This window comes from Myotis yumanensis, unplaced genomic scaffold (genome assembly GCF_028538775.1).
Source record: "Myotis yumanensis isolate MYYU_CA2020_CCGP unplaced genomic scaffold, mMyoYum1.0.hap1 SCAF_5, whole genome shotgun sequence".
Lineage (NCBI taxonomy): Eukaryota > Metazoa > Chordata > Mammalia > Chiroptera > Vespertilionidae > Myotis > Myotis yumanensis.
This window is the reverse complement of record NW_027223756.1, coordinates 21,961,270-21,979,682: the sequence shown is the minus strand read 5'-3', so window position 1 is coordinate 21,979,682 and position 18,413 is coordinate 21,961,270. Positions and strand designations below refer to the sequence as shown.

The 18,413-nt window shown below is 50.0% G+C and overlaps 1 long non-coding RNA gene across 2 annotated transcripts in view; it reads right to left on the bottom strand.

Moving 5' to 3' along the window:
* The window catches only part of LOC139011617 (uncharacterized), a 55,735-nt gene that overhangs the window by 26,193 nt on the left and 11,129 nt on the right, over window positions 1–18,413 (bottom strand). For both annotated transcript variants that reach the window (XR_011471608.1, XR_011471609.1), the window contains exon 3: window positions 6,972–7,149. This is a non-coding gene — a long non-coding RNA (uncharacterized lncRNA). The remainder of the gene's footprint in view (window positions 1–6,971; window positions 7,150–18,413) is intronic.

The following is an 18,413-nucleotide window of genomic DNA, read 5'->3' as shown; positions in this document are numbered from 1 at the left end:
CTGCATGCATGTGCGTGCATATGAATGTGTGCTTGTGTGTGCCACTCATGTGTTATGTCCAGGTGTGCAGGTGCATGTGTGTGTGTCCCAAGAGCACGTGTGTCTCTGATAGAGGCTGTGAAGGATATCTCAGGGCTTCTCTATACAGAGCAATGGAGCAGTGGTTCTTAAACCTCTCTCAGCTGGTGGATCACTCCAATAACAATAAGAGCTACTCCATGTTCACTGTGCTGCCGTCATTGAGCCAGACTCTTAAGGTGTGTTCTCTCATTGCTCCTCCAGCAGGCCCGGGAGGCAGCCACGGTCACCGCCCCACTTTGCAGAAGGGGAAACAGAAACTCAGGGAGAAAAAGGGACTTTCCCAAGGTGGCCTAGTGAGTTCGTTTGGAGCTGTGATTTGGAGTCTGTGACTCCAGAGCATGTACTCTAACCCACGGAGCTCTTTCCTGTCACCAGGGCAAGGGACATGGTGGACCAGCCCTATGGCAACACCCTCCCGGCAGTGAATGGAAAAGGTCTTCAAAGAAGCCCTGCCTCAGTTCAGAGTCACATGACCTTGGTAAAGGCCCTCCCTCTCTGTGCCCTGCCATTCTATGGGGGCAGCTTGTGTGGGCTCTACCACCCACACACTGCAGGCAGGTTATGTCATCTCTCAAAAGCTGTTTCCTCGTCTTCAAATGGACGTGATAATGGCGCACTCCAGACAGTTGTAGGGATCCAGTGAGTTCACACGCACACAATGTCCAGCCGGGGTCTGCCTGCTAAGCAGGCTTAATACACTGTCGCTGTCACTGATGCTGAGGAACCCAATGGCCCTGCGTTCCGATGTCCATTCTGTCTCCTAGTGGTCATGTGACCTTGGCAAAAATTACTTAGCTGTTGAATTTTCCTCACTTATCCTCACCGGTACCAACTTGATAGGATTAACTGAGGAATAAATGAGCTAATGCACTTAGCACAACGTGTCCTGCAAGTGCTATTTACATATGTTGTATTATTTCCATGTGTTGTGCAATATTATAAACAAGAATCATTTGGGGTCTAATTTTGTCCCAGTTCAGGGTTTTAGAAGCAAATGCAAGGATGCATCTGGTTTGACAGGTTTGCTAGATATTGGAATGTTCGTAAAATTCTTTCTAAAAACCAGACCTGGCTCATGGGTCAATGGAAAGTCAGTCTCCCTTTGGCTCTGAGGCTGGCAGTTCAGTCCAGTTTATTCTGGTGCTGGCTCACAGTCTGGCCAGGTTCAGGCCATGACCATGAGTAAGTGATTCCCCTTGCCAAACACTATAATCATGGTCATATTCTAAATATTTATACTACAAGAAACCAAACCTGCCCAACCTTCAGAGGTCACTCACTCACTCAGTGCAGTTCATTCATTCATCCAGCTCTGAATTATTGGCCATGCACCCCATGCCAGGCAGTGGGTATGCTGGTGGCTGATGGGATAGGAACCTTGGTCAATTTGGGAGAAAACTGAACCAGGGTCCTGAGGGATGGTACTGCTCCTGGGCTGTGCAGAGCCCCAGAAAGAATGGAGGCCTGTGTATGTGGTGCGTCTTGCAGGGGGGCCTGTCCCAGCTTGGAAAGCTAAGGGTCATCTCAGCCACCACATGCATTTGCCAGGTGGGGAAACAGGAGCCCAGAGAGAGAGGGAGCCGCTGAGCTCGCTCTCCTGACTCCTGGGCCATCACTCTCACAGTGAGTCCCTGCCGCACTCCCAGGACTTCTGGCCCACCTCAAACAGAATAGAGGGTCCCAAGACATTTTAGCCCACAAGCAGCCTCAAGCATAGTGACAGTAAGAATAAAAAAGCAGCCTCACTAATAACTGTATTTACCATTTACTAAGCGAGGACTTGGTGACAGGGACTTTGTGAAGCATTTTATATGCCTATCAATTTAATACTCAAAATTACCTCATTGCGTAGGTCATTATTACTGCATTTTACAGAAGAGCACACTGAGGCTCAGAGAGGGGAGGGGATTTTCCCAGGATAACACAGCTAGAAGTTGCTGAGCCACAACTAATCTTAACGCTGCCTGACTTCAAACTCCATACTTGTGGCCACTATGCAATGTCCCTCAGTAAGATACAAGGCACAGGGTACAGCCTGGCTACCCCTCCTCCTGAGCTCACCCAGGCTGGCAGTGGTTTGATGCATGCAGCCAGGAGGAAGGTAGGAGGAGCAGCAGGAGAGTAGCAAAGAGGTTTGAAATCTAGTCCTAGGATTGAGCACCCACTACAATATAGGACTGTGCCCAGCTCAAGAGTAATGAATATGGAGAGTGATGGAGAGCTCATTGTCTGGCAAGGAGAGGGAGGGACAGTGCACAAACCACTCCAGTGCCTGTCCCAGGCTTAGGGTGGCACCAGGTGCTGTGAGACAACTTGTGTCATGTGACATGGAGCCAACCATTTCCTCTCTTCTAGAGAAGGAGTCCAGTACAGTGAGTAAGCGCATGGCCCTCTGGAGCCAGAATGCCCCAGGGTTAAATCCTAGTTCTGCCTCTTACCAGGCATGTGACCTCATACAGTATTAGCATTTATTGAATGTCACTTTTCACTTCTATAAAATTGGGATAATGATACCTACTTTCTAGTGTCATTATGAAGACTAAATGAGTTACTATTTGGAAGGCACTCGGAACAGTACCTAACCCATAGTAAGAACTGTTACAATTTTTAAATTATGTAATTTGAAATAAGATATTTTGAGCCATAAAAGAGCAGAATACCTGACCCAAAGAGGCTTTAATAAGAAAGTTTCCTTAGCATCTCCCATAACAAAAGCTATCTGAAGGGCAATGGCTCCAGGCTCACAGATGTCCCAAGGAACTCAGAATTTTCTCCTCCCCGCTCCCAATATCCTCCGGATATCACTGACGCCTCACCTCATGTCCCAAGATGGCTGCAAAGCTCCAACCATCACATCCTCACAAAGCCACATGGAAACAAAAAGGGAGAGACACGGAAACTCTCTTGAACATAATGCATTCTTATGAGGAAGGAAAACATTTCCTAGATGCCTCCCAGAAGACTTCCCTTATCTATCATTAGCCAAAATAGGGTCATGTGGTCACCCCAGCCGCTATGGAAGCTAGAAAAGCAAGAGTCTGGCATGTTCAGTCACTGCCCAGAGCGAGGCCCCACAGCAAGGAAGATGGGAGGAAGAAGAGCCGTTCCAGGGGCAGTCAACCGGCCTTGCAGGATAGTCTTGGGAAGAGAACGTGAGAAGACGTACAGGAATCCTGTGAGTCAGCCACTCCTACTGCACACGTGTGAGATATTGTTCTCATAAACGACAATAACAACAGCAATGCGAATCCCTGTGGATTAGAGGTAGAGTCCACAGAAAAGCAGGATGCCAATAAGTCCAGGTATTTCCCCACGGACAGGGCCGGCAAGGGAAACATGAGAGGAAGCCAACTGCCTGAGCGCCCTGACCACCGAAACTGACATTGTATGACCTCGTAATAACTCAGGCCCAGGGAACAATTGGTCACTCACTTCCCCTCTCAGTTGAGTAGGTTATAAATAGGCCCCGCGAGCATGAAAATGAAGAATTCCTCCAAGAGAAAAAAAAAACTTTTATTTAGAAAACACTTGGATGGGCCATTTTGTAGTGAAAAGTCAGCCCTCTGGCCACAGTCTCCAGCAGGAATCAACTTTTTCTACAGAGGGCCGGAGAGCAAATATTTTAGGAATTGCAGACAATATGGTCTCTCTAGCAACTACTGCACTTTGTGAAGTGTGGAAGCAACCATGGACCATATGTCAACAACGGATGTAGCTGTGTTCCAATAAAACTTTATTTATACAAACAGGACAAGGACCAGATTTGGCCCCCAAGCTGTAGTTTGCCAACCCCTATTTCACATGGCAAGTTACACAAAACAGCAGCCTAGGCCATGGGTCTCAAAGTCAAGTGCACATGGGGCCATGGAGTTAATACAGAAAAGCGAAGCCGGCTGGCTCGGGTCTGTGATGAACCCATGACTCAGAACTGGGCAGTTGCAAAAACCAATGTTGTCATATCCTCCAAATTTTTTTCAGGACAACCAGAAATGCAGAGAGCTTCCAATTTTTAAACATTAGCAACCAATTCAAAATTTTAAACCTGATGCAGACCAAACAAAACTCATCTGGGGCTAGCACAGCTTGCGCGGGCAGCCAGCATGTGACCTTTGGCCTGAAAGATCATCCTCTTTGAGCAACGTGCTATGACAACCAAGTACACATGACACATTTGAGTGGCACGATCCAGGAAACTTAACACAAAGCCAGTCTGACCTATCGGGAATGGAATGCACAACACCACCATCCTGCCTGGGGGCCGGGCATATGTGGGAGCCCAAACCCAGAATACCTGGCAATTAGCCTGTCTGTTCCATGTTTCTCTTCCCACCTCATTCATGCCCTGCTTCCTCTACACGGTGGTGACATCAGCAGTGTCTGGGACATAAGGCTCTGTGTCATCTTCCTCACACACACCTTCCCGGCACACCTCAGAGGAACCTTGAGGTCATGTGCACAAAAGCACTTGGCAAACCATAGAGCCATATACACTTCAACTTGACCGGTGTCTGGCTTCCACAGCCCCAAATGCTAACTCAGAGGCTCCTATAATGAGTATATTCCTTAAAGAGGGGTCCAAAACCCTTAGCGCCACGGCAAGCAGGACAGACACACAGCAAAAGAACTCAACCAGTTTCCCTGCTGGTACAAAAGCCCTTCTGCTGTGTCCACAGTGCTCCCAGGAAGCTGGCACCACCTAAATGCCCCGGGCGGCAGACAGCTCAGCATGTGGCCCGTTTCCCTGGCTGTCTTTTAGCTGCTCACATACCTATTCAGTGACTTCTTTACTCTTCCCACCAGTTCCTGTAAATATGAGGCATCCCAAGTACTTTGCTGGGAGCAACTCTGTTGCCCAGATGAGTTCTCCATCATCTTCCACCTTCTGCCTTTTTTCATCTCTCTGCAAACCACCTTCAGCCATATCTTGGTGTGTGTGTGGGGGGGGGGGGGGGGGGGGCAGAGGGTGATGGGCGAGGGCAAGAGGACAAAACAAAGGAGAGAGAGAGGAGCAGTGCAAGCCTTCTAGCTCAGACCTTGCCCAATCCCATGTCCACTGAATCCAATTCTGTTCAAATTAACTGCTGGCTCAGCAGTTTTCCAATCTTTCCTCAATTTCTGTGCTTCCTCAGAGCTGCCTTGGGGACCCTGGTAGGGGGATGGAGAGGGATGCCACAGGGCAGGGGTGACTTCAACAGAGAAGCTCCATCTAATCTGTTTTGTGTACTATAGTCCCACATAAACTGTAGTTGAAAAACTGATTCCAATGCTAAAGAAAATGTTTGAAAACTTGTGCACTAGCCACTGTGCCCAGATCAAAGCTCCCACATAGAAGAAGCATATAGGTTCACTTGAGGGAAGTGATATTATTTGGTAAAGGGTAACTCAGGAACAATTGGACTAAATTTTTGTTCAAAATAAAAATAGCTTTACTGAGTTTCAAATGGGGAAAAAAGTGTCCATACCATTCATAAATATCTCTCTATATAAAAGCCTAATATGCAAATTGTCCCCTCAGGAGTTCGACTGGGAGACCAGGCGGTCAATTGCTCACTATAATGTGAGCTGACCACCAGGGGGTGATGTGGAATGAAGGAAGGCCCCAGCTGGCAGCCAGAAGGCCCTGATTGGCCTTGATGGCCAGCCAGGCCTAGGGACTCTTCCCATGCATGAATTTTGTGCACCAGGCCTCTAGTCTGTTTATATCTGCCTAGTGGCAACACGGGAGAACATGTTTAAACTTTCACACTCCAAGTAGGTTATGAAGCATTTCTCAAAGCTGCCAGGAGGCTCTGCTCATTGCTGCTTAGTGGCTGGACCACCCTTGGGCACCCCAGGGACCATTGATGGGGCAAAAACTTGTCGCTCAATTTCAGCTTTCCCTGGTGTGGTCTGCGCATTGTTCCAGGGGATGGTGAACCCCAGGTCTTATGGGCGAGCACAGGGAGGAGGCTGGCAGGACCTTCCACGTGGAGCCCGCAGGGAGAGGCCAGCGGGAGTGAGGGATGTGCTGTCAGCTGAGCTCACACAGCCTACTGCTGACTCAGCTGACGGCTCAAGCTGCCTGGAATTGCAGGTGTGAACCCTGCGCAGCTCTCAACACAGAGAAGGCATTAACCAGATCATTTTAGAATCGTACATTCTCAGACTGTCAGACGCACGGCCTCTTCGAAACTCGGGCCTGGAGGGCACAGAGGCTTTGGTTCCATTAGAGTTCGGTTCCCGAGCTCTGCAGACAGAATTCAGGGCCCCTCGAAGGCTCTGGCTAAAGGAAATGGACTGCAGGGTGTGGGCCAGCTCAGCTCACAAAAGGGGGCAGAGGAGAAGGTTTAGGATGAGCGCAGAGCAGACAGCAGACGTTACCTAGCAGCCCGGCCCAGAACTGGAGCTATAATCAAGTCCCGAGGATTTCTGCCCTCCACTGATAAGCTCAGGATTCCAAGTCCCGGAAAGAAGTTCCAGCCGAACCTTCCCTGCCTCACCAGTGTGGTTTGAAGAAACCTTCAAGCACTATAGCAAGAGAGGAAGACGTCTGACTTACTGGTTCGTCGAGACCATAAACACTGAGCGAGAGAACTCCCAAAGGCAGCCAGAGCTCTCGGGGAGTGGGAACGCTGCCTGGGACCATAAATAGTGGACCTTTACGACCATGCGCCGCGGGGCTGGCGGAGGATTGGCGGGGATGACCCACATAAAGGGCTACGTGTACTGCCTGGCACGCAGTAAGCCCTCCACTGCCAACAGTGCCTCTCGTAGCTCACCTAGACCCCCTCGACGGCGCGCCTGGCCAGCAGTGACCTCTAACCGAGACCCCTGCACCTTGCGGACCCTGCACCTAAGCTACCTCGAATGTAGAGACCGTTTGGCTGGGGAACTTTAGGAGGTTTACTGACCCCAAGTACATCCTGCGCGGTTGGGAGTCCAGCAACATCCAGATGGCCAGACAGAGACTGTCGCGTGGATGCTGCTCTCATCATTCTTCTGATCACGGCCTATCTGCCGCCTGTCGCTCCTCTCCTCTCATCAGTCTGAGTGAGGTTCTGGGTTCTGGCAGGTTATCTTTATCACGCCCTGAGGTCAGGAGAGGAGAAACAGAAACTCTTAACAGAAGACAGACTCGGAGCCTCATCTCCTCCTCAATATTCTGCTGAGTCAGGAGCAGACTCCTTGGATCTTCCTGCCAAAACTCAAAAACTCTGGAAGCCTTTGCCAGGGAGGACACGCCCACCTGCTCCACTGCTCACAGCTACCGCCTATTACAGGGCGGCTGCAACCCTCTGGTGGCTTAATTGGAGGCATATTCTCACTTTAAAGTCAATTGTGCGGAAAGGGGAGGGCAAATAGCAAGCCATTCTGCAGTGGTCTGGCCCCTCAAAGGCCCCCTGCCTGGCGGTCATCTGCCGGGCTGATGGTGCAGACCTGAAGCTTGTCTCTGGGCTCACTTTCATTTCTATGTTGATATGTGATGGGAGCAGCAGGGCCCTAAGTCAGCAGCTCACGTCTTCAGCGTGGACACCTCTAGCTTCTCCCTCTAAGCTGGCCAGTTCCATCATTTGCTCATTCAACAAACATATGCTGAGACCCACGAGGACCACTTCCAGCGGGAGGCGCTGAACAGGAATCCTGCTATTGTTCATGGAGGGCCGCCGATGAGTGGACACAGCTGTGGTGCTCTCTCCACGCTGATTCCGCTCATCACCACAGCAGCCCTGCGGAGTCTCTCGCTCTATTCTTTCTGTAGTAACTATTTGTGCTGCTGGAGCAACTGGAAAGTTTTCAGTACAGTGCACTAATCTGCTCCCGTTTACCTTGCCCGTGATGCTCTGTTGCCCTCAGAAAAAGCTAATAAACGAAACCACGTGGCTGGAATTGGGCTGAGGGGCAGGCATGGCCCTGCCTGAAAGGGTCTCAAATCCTCGGTCCCTCCCCGAGGAAGTCAAGCCTTCGCCTGCAGTGTGAGGCGGACCGATGAGAAAGCCCAGTCTTCCTGACCCACTGACTCCGGTTCCAGAGGCAGCAGTGCCCAGTGAGCACTGAAGTCAGAGCCCATGACAGCGCCTGGGGAGGAGGAAGTAGAAAGCGGAGGTGGGGGGTGGGGGGATCAGTGATGGCTCCCTTGAGTCCGATGGCCTCCCTTGGACCTGAGTTTGCCACCCAGCCCCTCAGATCCCCCGCAGGGCCCAGGACTCTGTGTCTGTGGGATCTGCCCACCGATGACTCTCCCGGCAGGACCAGCTGTTTGGCTGTGTTTGAACTGTCACCCAGCCAAAGCGCCTTGGTGGCATGCCCAGACTCCAGCCCAGCAAACACACCAGGCCTGGAGCCCGCGCCAAAACTTTTTAAATACATAATTTGAATCAAACAGCCAGTCAATTTAAAAATACTCCAAGCAAAGAGCCAATGAGATTTGGAAACCAGGAAAACTGAAAGTAAAAGGTAAATTGATGCAGTCATTCATTATTTAAACTTTTCCTTTCTTCAGGGAGGATTTAAGATGTCAAGAGCCAATTATTTTATGTAAAAAAAAACAAACCAAAAAACAAACAACATCACAGCCATACTTGCAGGTCATCCAGACCAGGGTTTCCCAGCGAGCATGTACCGACCTCACAGTTTTACCATACACCAATACCACCTTCATAGGTTTCTTTATATGTTCTCATCTACAGACACACAAGTAAGAAAAAACACTACATCACTGCCGTAAATGGGAAACCAGGATGACTTGTCATAGAAAGGTAACCATAAGAATAAATAAAATGAAAACAAAACAATCTGATTAAATCCTTATCTCGGTAGAGACAGACCATCTAAGGAGGGCTGAGCCTGGAGTCTGTGCTCATGCTGTAAACAGTGGTTCTCAACCGTGGCTGCACATTAGAATCACCTGGGAATCTTTTTAAAATCCTGATTTCTGGGCCTCATCCTCCGGAAATTCTTTCTTTGTTATGGGGTGGGGCCACAACATTAGTAACAAAGAAACAGAATTTCCAGAGGATAAGGCCCAGAAATCAGGATTTTAAAAAGATTCCCAGGTGATTCTAATGTGCAGCCACGGTTGAGAACCACTGCTGTAAAAAAGTAAGACCAGGTGTTTAAAGGAGTTAGCGATAGATTAACGCCACTCGGAGACGTTCACCTGTCCTTAATCGGGAGGATTAAACTGTGCCCAATTTTCTACTCTGTGATTTAATTGTTTTTAATGTTGTGATAATTAGTCACAGGTTTAAAGAAATCATGATCCAACCCAGCCCTCTCCTTTTCCAGAGGAAGCTGGGGCCCAGAGACAGGTGGCGACTTGTCCAAGGGCGCACAGCAAGTGAATGCACAGCCGGTACCCACCCCGAAGTGTGTTCGGTGAGAATGGGCCGCAGAGCCTTAAACCAGCACCCCTGGAAAGTCTTAAATTTCCTCTTCACCGTGACTGAAGACCAGGCTTGATCCACTTTATTTTGGATGAGAATAAACCAAAATCCTTCCCAAACTGGCAAAACAGGGATCCCTCTCACCAGCCCAGTTCAAAATGTTTCATTTTTTTCTGCTTTCTCCAACCACTCCTTGTCCATGTGCTATAGAAGTTCTTGCAATAGAAATATCTACTAAGATCCCAAATAAAACCTAGAAAGTTTGTAGAGACTACTGAACATCCGAGAACTTAAATAGGATCCTTAGACAACCTGCTACAATAAGGGATTCAGGGGGACACCCAGCCCCACCCCATAAAGACTCTGTCCTATAAAAACTCTCAGGTGTGGGCATCTGGACTCAGTGGCCCTCACCGCATAGTGACTGACACTTCCATCAGACCAGGACAGAGAGGAGGGAAAAGTGCTCTCCCCACCGAGGTCACCTGCCATTGGCCTGCCCCCAATCCTCCCCAGAGCAGGGTTCAGCAGTGGCCCAGGGTAGTTACAGGAGCCATCAGCCTGCAAAGAAGGTGCATCCGGACCCTCGAGCCTGTGGCTTCTCTGGGAAGGTGAGGCCGGCCTTTCAAAGTTCCTCTCCCAGGACAGGAGGGAGCAAAAGGGACATGACAGGTCATGGAATCTGGCCGATGTTCCCTCTTTCCTTTGGAGGGGGCACAGGAATAGTTTAAGGCTCCTTGAGGGACTGAAATCCATGTTTTATGGTGACAAGGCTGGAGTTCAGCCTTTCCCTGCCTGGAAAGGAAGTCTGCTTAACCCCCAGGGTACACTGTACCCAGCTTATTATGTGAGCAGCACAATAGGCCGAGGCACCCGCCGTGTGAGCACCCACGGCCCAGACCTGACTCTTGGTTCTAATGTGGAAAGTGCAGGACTTCCTATGCCGCAGCGGCCGTTTCCTGAAATAGAACAGGATTTGAGGGAATGGTTTTCCCTGGGTGGGCAGGGAAGGCCGAGTGTGGCTAGTTCATTCAGGGCGACTCAGACCCTGCTGCTGGCGCTGCTCCGGTTGGGCCTGACTTCCCTCCAGCGACTGCGGCTGTCAGATCCCCTCTCCGCCAGTGCTCATTGTCTGCCCTCCTGTTCGGTTTCTTGGGGAGGCCGTGTCTCTGTTCTTCCTCTCGGGCCATTTGTACTCAGTTCCAGTTTCTATTTTGAAATTGATTGCGTCTTGATCAACCGCTCACGTTCCTTTTCAGAACACCGAGAGGTGATCTGTTTCTCTCAGCCGGAGGCAGGGCTGCTCCTGGAGCTGTTTTTGGGTTGGGTCATCGGCCCAGGTACCACCAGAATTAGCGGGGAAACGTGTATTGAGGGCACTGACTCTGCTAAGACCGCCTCGGACGAGCTGCATCACCCAGACTCCATCCCCACACTCTCCAGCTCTGTCTCACATTGGCCCATTCGATCAACACTTAGGGCAGTGGTTCTCAACCTTCTGGCCCTTTAAATACAGTTCCTCATGTTGTGACCCAACCATAAAATTATTTTCATTGCTACTTCATAACTGAAATGTTGCTACTGTTATGAATTGTAATGTAAATATCTGATATGAAGGATGGTCTTAGGCGACCCCTGTGAAAGGGTCGTTTGACCGCCAAAGGGGTCTCAACCCACAGGTTGAGAACTGCTGACTTAGGGAGTCCTGACTACAAGACAGGTTCTGTTCTGAGACTACAGGCACGAAAAAGCCCGGTCCCTGGTGCCCAGATTATACCCCAACACGGAAAGCACTGTGGGGTGGCAGGGGGTCAGCCTCTCCAGCTCAGCTCACAGCTCTCCAGCCCTCCTCCCTTGCCTTGGCCTCCTGTCCTTCATTCTGTTCCTGGTTGTCCTCTCATCCTTCCTGTCTGGAATGAACTTTCCCCATCTCCCCACCTGGCCAGCTCCTCAGCATCAGTCAGCACAGCTACACACCCTCCCCAAGGAGCTCTTCCCCAACCATCTCATCATTTCCTGCGGCCGCCCCACAGACACCCCAACGGTCTCTGTCATGTCACCCCTTTCCTCCTGTATGCATGGCCACCGTCTGGCAGTACCTTGCTTATTTATTTGTGTGTTGCATAATGTCTGTTTCCCCCAAATAAGATGTCATCTCCACGAGGGTGGGGACGGTGAACCTTGCCTTCATCGTTGTGTTCTCAGTGTCTACAACAGTCTTGGCACAGATCATATGTGCCAAGGACGTGACTTTAGGAGGTTGCCAGGCGACCAGGTATGCAGGTGAGCATTTCCCAAACAAAGACATGAAGCATTAGGGGAATGATGGGAGTGAGCAGGTGGTGGGTGGATGGGGCAGAGGGATCCAAATGGAGGCTGAGAAAGTAGGCAGGGACCTGTGGTCATATTCTGTGGATGTCAACCTCAAGAGTTTTGTTATTTTTTTTCTCTAGGACAGTGACAAGGTGACCTGCTCTCAGAGATGGCCTCTTGATTTCAATGGTGATAGGGAAGCCACGCCTGGCATAGGACAGGTGCTAAGATCGCTGCAATTGAACTGTGATAGGTTGGAGGTCATGGCTCTTAAAACAGGCTGTGAGCATGTGGTCCAGAGGAGGAGAAAGCACAGGCTGAAGAGGGGGCAGCTTCTCAGGGGTCACCAGCTCCAAATATACAATATCCTCAGAGGGAGGATGTGAGTTTGTCACACGTCCTTAGGAATCCACCTGCCGACTCCATTCACATTCAGTTCTTGCTAAATATTCCATTGCTCACCCCATCTTCCAGCTGGGCCAACCTCACTGGTTTCTACCAACCTGATTTGGAATCAGAAAAGCTGGACTTAAGTTCCAGAAACATTTTAAAAGCTGCCAAATATCGAGCCCTTGCTGTGTGCCAAACATTATGCTGAGTACATGACACACATTTTGTTTTATTTACTCTTCCAAGAAATTCTCTAACGCAGACAGTAATATCGTCAACCTCATTTTGCAGGTGAGAAAAACAAGCCGAGGTTCCACAGCTCAGTTTTCAGCGCTATAAATTGTTTCCTGATCCACATAACGTAAACGAACACCTCACAGCAGGTGTGATCATGGAAATCGAGTGGGCCACCGTGTGAGTGTCGGGCGAGGCTCTGTCCTCCGTGGCCAGCGGCGAACACGTCACCGTAAAGCTTGTTAGAAACGCAGAGCTCAAGGCCACTCTCCGAACTCCCCGAGCCAGAAGCCGCATTGTAACAAGACTCCCCGGACACGTGCGTGCACTTCAGTTTGAAGAAGAAGTGATGTAAGCGGTTACTAGCCCCCGCTGTGCATTGTTGAGCTGGCGTCTGACTCATTACTGCCTTCTCCGCTTGGTTAGTAAGAGTCTGTTACCAACTTGATTACTTCTGGGCCAGTCCTCCTCCAGCTTTCATGGGACTACACATCAGCTGGGGTTCAGATTCTGACCCGGCGGGTCTGACTGGGCCCGGGGTCTGCATTTCTAACACGCTCCCGGTAGCGCAGCCAGGCTCACAGCTCACTCTCTCGCGAGGAACCTGCCATCAGATAAGTGAATCAGCAAGGACGAAAGGCAGACCTTGTAGGTGGAATGAATTCAGGGGAGGCACCTCCACTCCACAAACACATCCAGAGGGCAGACAGCATCTCCAGTCCTCCCCGTGTTCTCAGCACCGAACGCTCTGTCACAGGGAGGCATGAGTCATCACTGAGTGAATGAATGAATGAATGAATGAACCTCAGTCAGTCCTCACCTCTCCCCTGCCTGACACTGCCCAGGGACTTTCTAGGTCTAGGAAACCCCAAGAGGCTCATCATGGCCCACAAAGCCGGATCTGACCTCGGTCCTGCCTCCTCTCTCATCCCTCCTTCTTCCCACACCCCCTACACACACACCCATGCCCACAACACTAGGCTTTTTCTTGCTTCTCTAACACACTAAGCTTTTCCTTGCCTCGGGGTCTTGGCACCTGTCCTCCCCGCGACCTGGAATGCCCTTCTTCAAGCTCTTCCCATAGCTGGCTGCTTCTCGTCATTCATAACTCAGCTCACATTTCGCCTCCTCAGCAGCTGTACCTGATGGACCCGTCTAACCTGTTGTACGCACACCCCACCCAAAACCCTTTATCGTGCTTTTCATTAGCCTTTATCAACCTGAAAATATTTCATTTGTTTACTTGCTTTTTTTTTCTGATTCTCCTATCAGAAAGCAAATTTTATGAAAGCAGAGACCTTGCCTACAACCCCTGGCCCATAGTAGGTGCTCAATAAACAGTTGGGGAATGAATGGATGAATGCTCTAACACACCCCAAGGAACCCATCACTTGCTTCTGTCTTTGCAATAAGGGAGGGAGAGACTGAGCACTATGTGAGGCCAGAAGATAGAGCCATCACTTCCTCCTGGATGAGGACATAGGGGTGGTAATCAGGGCAGACTCCCTGAAGGAGGTGGTATTTAAACTTCACCTTGAAGGGTGGAAAGGATTTTGACAGGGAATGAAAGGCAGAAATGGCCACCCCAGGCAGAAAGAACATCCTGGGCAGAGCCTGACAGTGCAGAGGTCGGGGGGGGGGGGGGGGGTGGGGGGCGGGAGGTGGGAGTAGGGGAATGCTTAGGGAATACAGTATATAGCTGATGGGTGGAGCCTTTCTATCTGGCCCATCCCTACCTGGCCCAGGACTCCAGGAAGAGACAGCCCCACTGTAGGTGTGACACAGTCTGGCAGGGCTCCTGCCTCTTAGAAACTGAGGTCACTGCCTTCCCTCAAGCAGGGCTTGGCCTCACCCTTAGCTGAGATGACAGAGCCCAACTCTCTGAAACAAGACATCAGGAGGGAACAGGTGGGCTTAGGGTTGGCCCACCTCGCTCCAGTGGGCAGCTCTGAGGCTTGCCTAGCTCCCATCCTCTTGTCTGTAAAGGGCCAGATAGTTGTAATTATTTCATCAACCTCCCGTGATAATTTGCTTCAGGTCTAAGTCTTTGTTTATCTCTAAGCTCTGTAAGAGAAGGAACCACATCGGTCAGCCTTATCTTGGCCCTGTTCCCAGAGCTAAGGGCAGAGAGACTGGCTCCAAAACAGGTCCTCAGCAAGACTTGTTCATCTGTTCACCACTATTGATCAGGTTCCTACAATGTGCTGGGCCTTGCGCTATACACCGAGGACACAGGAGTGACACTTGGCAGTGAAGGCCTTTACCTTCTCAAGGGTAGAAGTCACATTCTATTTGGGGGCAACACATTCTAAAGACTGCATTCTGCCAGCCCCACGGTGTGACCTTAGCAAGCCACTTCATCTTCCGGGCTGCACAGAAAATAGAAGTGGGGAGACTGAATCACAGAGTCCAGAAAATGTTAGTTGGAAGCCACTTCCCTCATCCAGCCTTTCTCTGTCCACGGCCTGGGCCCGAGCGGAAGAAGGTGGAAGCCCCTCGGTTGGGAGCAGCTGATGGTGGTGGAAGAACAGATAAGGAAGTGCAGTGGTGGGTGCTACCCAGAAAAAGAGCAAACTGGAAAAACGTCCAGCGAGATGAGGTGGAGACAGGCACTGCCCGGGCCCCCGGGACATAGAACAGCATACCTGATGGCTGACAATGACCAGAGCAGGTAACAGGACCAGGGCCTCATGGAGAGATGGGTGGGAGCTAAGTGAGGTCCCCATCTGGGAGACACTGGGACCTAAATACAAAGAGACAATACATGTCCGAACTGAAGTCCAAGGTGGGGATCTGTTGGCTTCTGAAGGGGAAACCATGGCTCAAGGCCAAGGTCAGAGTCAGAACAGCAGCAAGTTGACTCAATGCTGTGAATCAAGCTACCTGGCCAGAGCCTTTAGGTCTCCCACCAAGGCTAGTCCAAAGTCACCGACACAGGGGTCAGGAACCGGAAACACAGCCCCCTTGGCCCAGTCCTCTGAGCATCTGGTCCTCTGGGTACCACCTAACCGGGCTAGATCCCAAGTCCAAACAAGATTTTCTAGACTTACAGCAGACACTGAGCTGTTTATTGAGTTTGGTGAAAGGAGGAGATGATTTTCCCTTAACTGAGTCCTGCCTTGTGTCCTTGGGAATTGGACAGACATTTGGATTTTGAGCACCGGCCCATAGAGGAACTGGAGTGGCTTTTTCTGCCTCAAGTTCAAGCACCTCTGGGGTAGTTTTAATGGTGATATTAAAGTTCTGCTACATAATACCAAAGCAACTGGCCAACTCAGGCCAAAACTAATAAATAACAAATTGCTACTATTAATAGTGAATGAGTACTGTCTGCTCATAACATTCTTAGCGGGGGGGGGGGGGGGGAGGCCATTCTGTTCCCACTGGAGGCCCCTCTACCATGTCACCCTGTGTTACACTTCAGGGCACTTACATTCTTTTCAATGGTAGTTCATCCATTTCTAAATTTCTTCCCCATCAGAATATAAGCCCCATGAGACAGGGAATGTGTCCGTCTTGTTTAGGGCTTTCTCTCCAGGGCCTAAAACCTGATAAATACTCAGGAAATACCTGCTGTATGAAGAAATGAGGCAGAGCTATGTGTTTTTAATCTCAGTGGTGTATTATGAGTGAAGACAAGGTGCGAATATATCTGATGAGGTCACTATCATCAGAGTGATGATGGAAAGTAGCCTGGAAATGGGATTCAGGAGACATGAAGAAGGAAGTGGAGTCTGGCCCGCAAGAGGCTTTTTGAGAAGCTCCCACCTTGTCTCAGCTAAAGGTCACCTGGGCCCTGAAGATGACCATGACCTGGGATACGGTGGTGGAGGGACAGGCCAGGTCCTGAGTGGAGTCTGGCCCGCAAGAGGCAGAGAGCAAGGGGCACCAGGAGACACACTCACCGGGATGGGAACAGCCTCTCAGATGCAAGTGCTGAACCCCTGGACTCAGTTTACCCAGCTGGATGTCACAAGAACCAAATGTAGCTCCCTTCCCCCGCCCCTCTGACAGTTATTGATGTTTATATTTCTATAGTTTGAACTGGAAAACACTGAGATGCCATCCCATCACTATCAAAGACGCAAAAAACATAACACTTGGTTGCAAGCTGAGTGGTGAGGACCTTAGGAAAGAGGCCTCTCAGGTATGGAGAGACTCTCCCTGAGTCAGCGGCATCTACTGAACCCACAATAGGATTCCCTTAGGATTCTGCTGCTGCATTTTTGTGGAATTTATCTTACACATATCATCACAAGCACATGAAATGACATATGTATAAAGGTCGGTGTTGCAGTGTTGTTTATAATAAGCAAAGTATTGGAAACCATCAAAATTGCTGTAAAGAGAGTGAAGATGCTCATTAGATACTCATATGGAAAGTTTTCCAAGGTAAGGCCTCCAGTGAAAGACACAAAATGCACAACAGAGTGTATTGAATGCTACAAGTTTTTTAGTGGGGAGTGGGCATGTCATAGAGTTTGGTTATACATACACAAAATATTCTTTGGATTCCAGGCTGCACTTAATTTGAATGAAACTACATGCTCTACACCGTATGTCCTCTTAGAGCATTGTGAGTTCTGTATTTTGCTTTAATTTTTTCATTAGTTTCCTTTTTTTAAAATTGCCACTTACCTTTTTGAGAAGCTCCCACCTTGTCTCAGCTAAAGGTCACCTGGGCCCTGAAGATGACCATGACCTGGGATACGGTGGTGGAGGGACAGGCCAGGTCCTGAGTGGAGTCTGGCCCGCAAGAGGCAGAGAGCAAGGGGCACCAGGAAACACACTCACCGGGATGGGAACAGGCTCTCAGATGCAAGTGCTGAACCCCTGGACTCAGTTTATCCAGCTGGATGTCACAAGAACCAAATGTAGCTCCCTTCCCCCTCCCCTCTGACACATGCCTGGGAGCTAAACTGCTCTGAGTAATCCGATGTTAGATGAGGTAACCAACACTGGTTTCATCTCACTGACGTGAACACTCCCCTTCCAGTAACAGCACTACTTTCCTCGCTGGGAGTTCCCTGCTGTCTGCAGTCCACCTGCTGCGGCCCTGGGTCGCAGTGGAGTCTACCCCGCGGTCAGCAGGCCCAGCGCTTTTGTGCAGAGCATTGGGAAATGAGCTGCTCCCTCTGCTGTCACAATCAGACCCGGAGAGGAGGACTGTGAGAGCTGGAACGGGCAGTCACTGCGCTGAAACTGCGCAAAGCTCAGGAAGGAGGGAAGCAGAGGCGGGAGGTGGCGACACCTGCGAGGGACAGGCAGCCTGCTCTTGGAACCGGCTGGGTTTCTAAGTCACATGAGCCGACACATTCTTTGTTGTTGTTGTTGTTAAATTTGAAACACAGGTAAATCTTTTCCCCCCACTTTATTATTCAGACTGTTTATGGTCTTTATGTTATTTGACTGTTGGCAGATGTCTCCCAACTCCCCCTTCCCCACTTTACCCACTTCCTCCCAGCCCCTGCCCCACCCCAGGCCTTCACCACACTAGTGTCTGTGCCCACTGCTTATGCATATATGTGTATGAGGTCTTTGGTTAATCTCTATGATCTCACTTATACGTGGAATCTAATGAACATAATAATCTGACAAACAAAATAGGTCCAGAGGCTTGGAGGCATGGAACAGACTGATAGATCACAGAGAGGTGGGAGGGAGGGAGGGAAGAGGGGAAGAGGTTAACACATTCTTTTTTTTTATTGTTATTATTAAGCCAGTTTAGATTTCGCCTTCTCATTTTCGCAGTCCCAAGGACCTGCAGACACATGCCAACGCCAGTGGGCAGGTAGTGACTGCCTAAAGCACTCGAATGGGAAGAATCCTGGGCTTTATCTGGGCTCATGAGGCACAAGGAAGGTATGCGGGGAAACAGAGAAGATGCGTAATTGGTGCATCCCTTTGACTAAGAAGTAACCCCTGACTCAGTCCTCTGCCTCATCTGGACAGGGCAGTGCTTCGTATTTTTCCAAAGGCTTGCTCGGTCTTTCAGGTTGGGGTATGGGAAGGAATTCGTCAGCCTGTGATCCC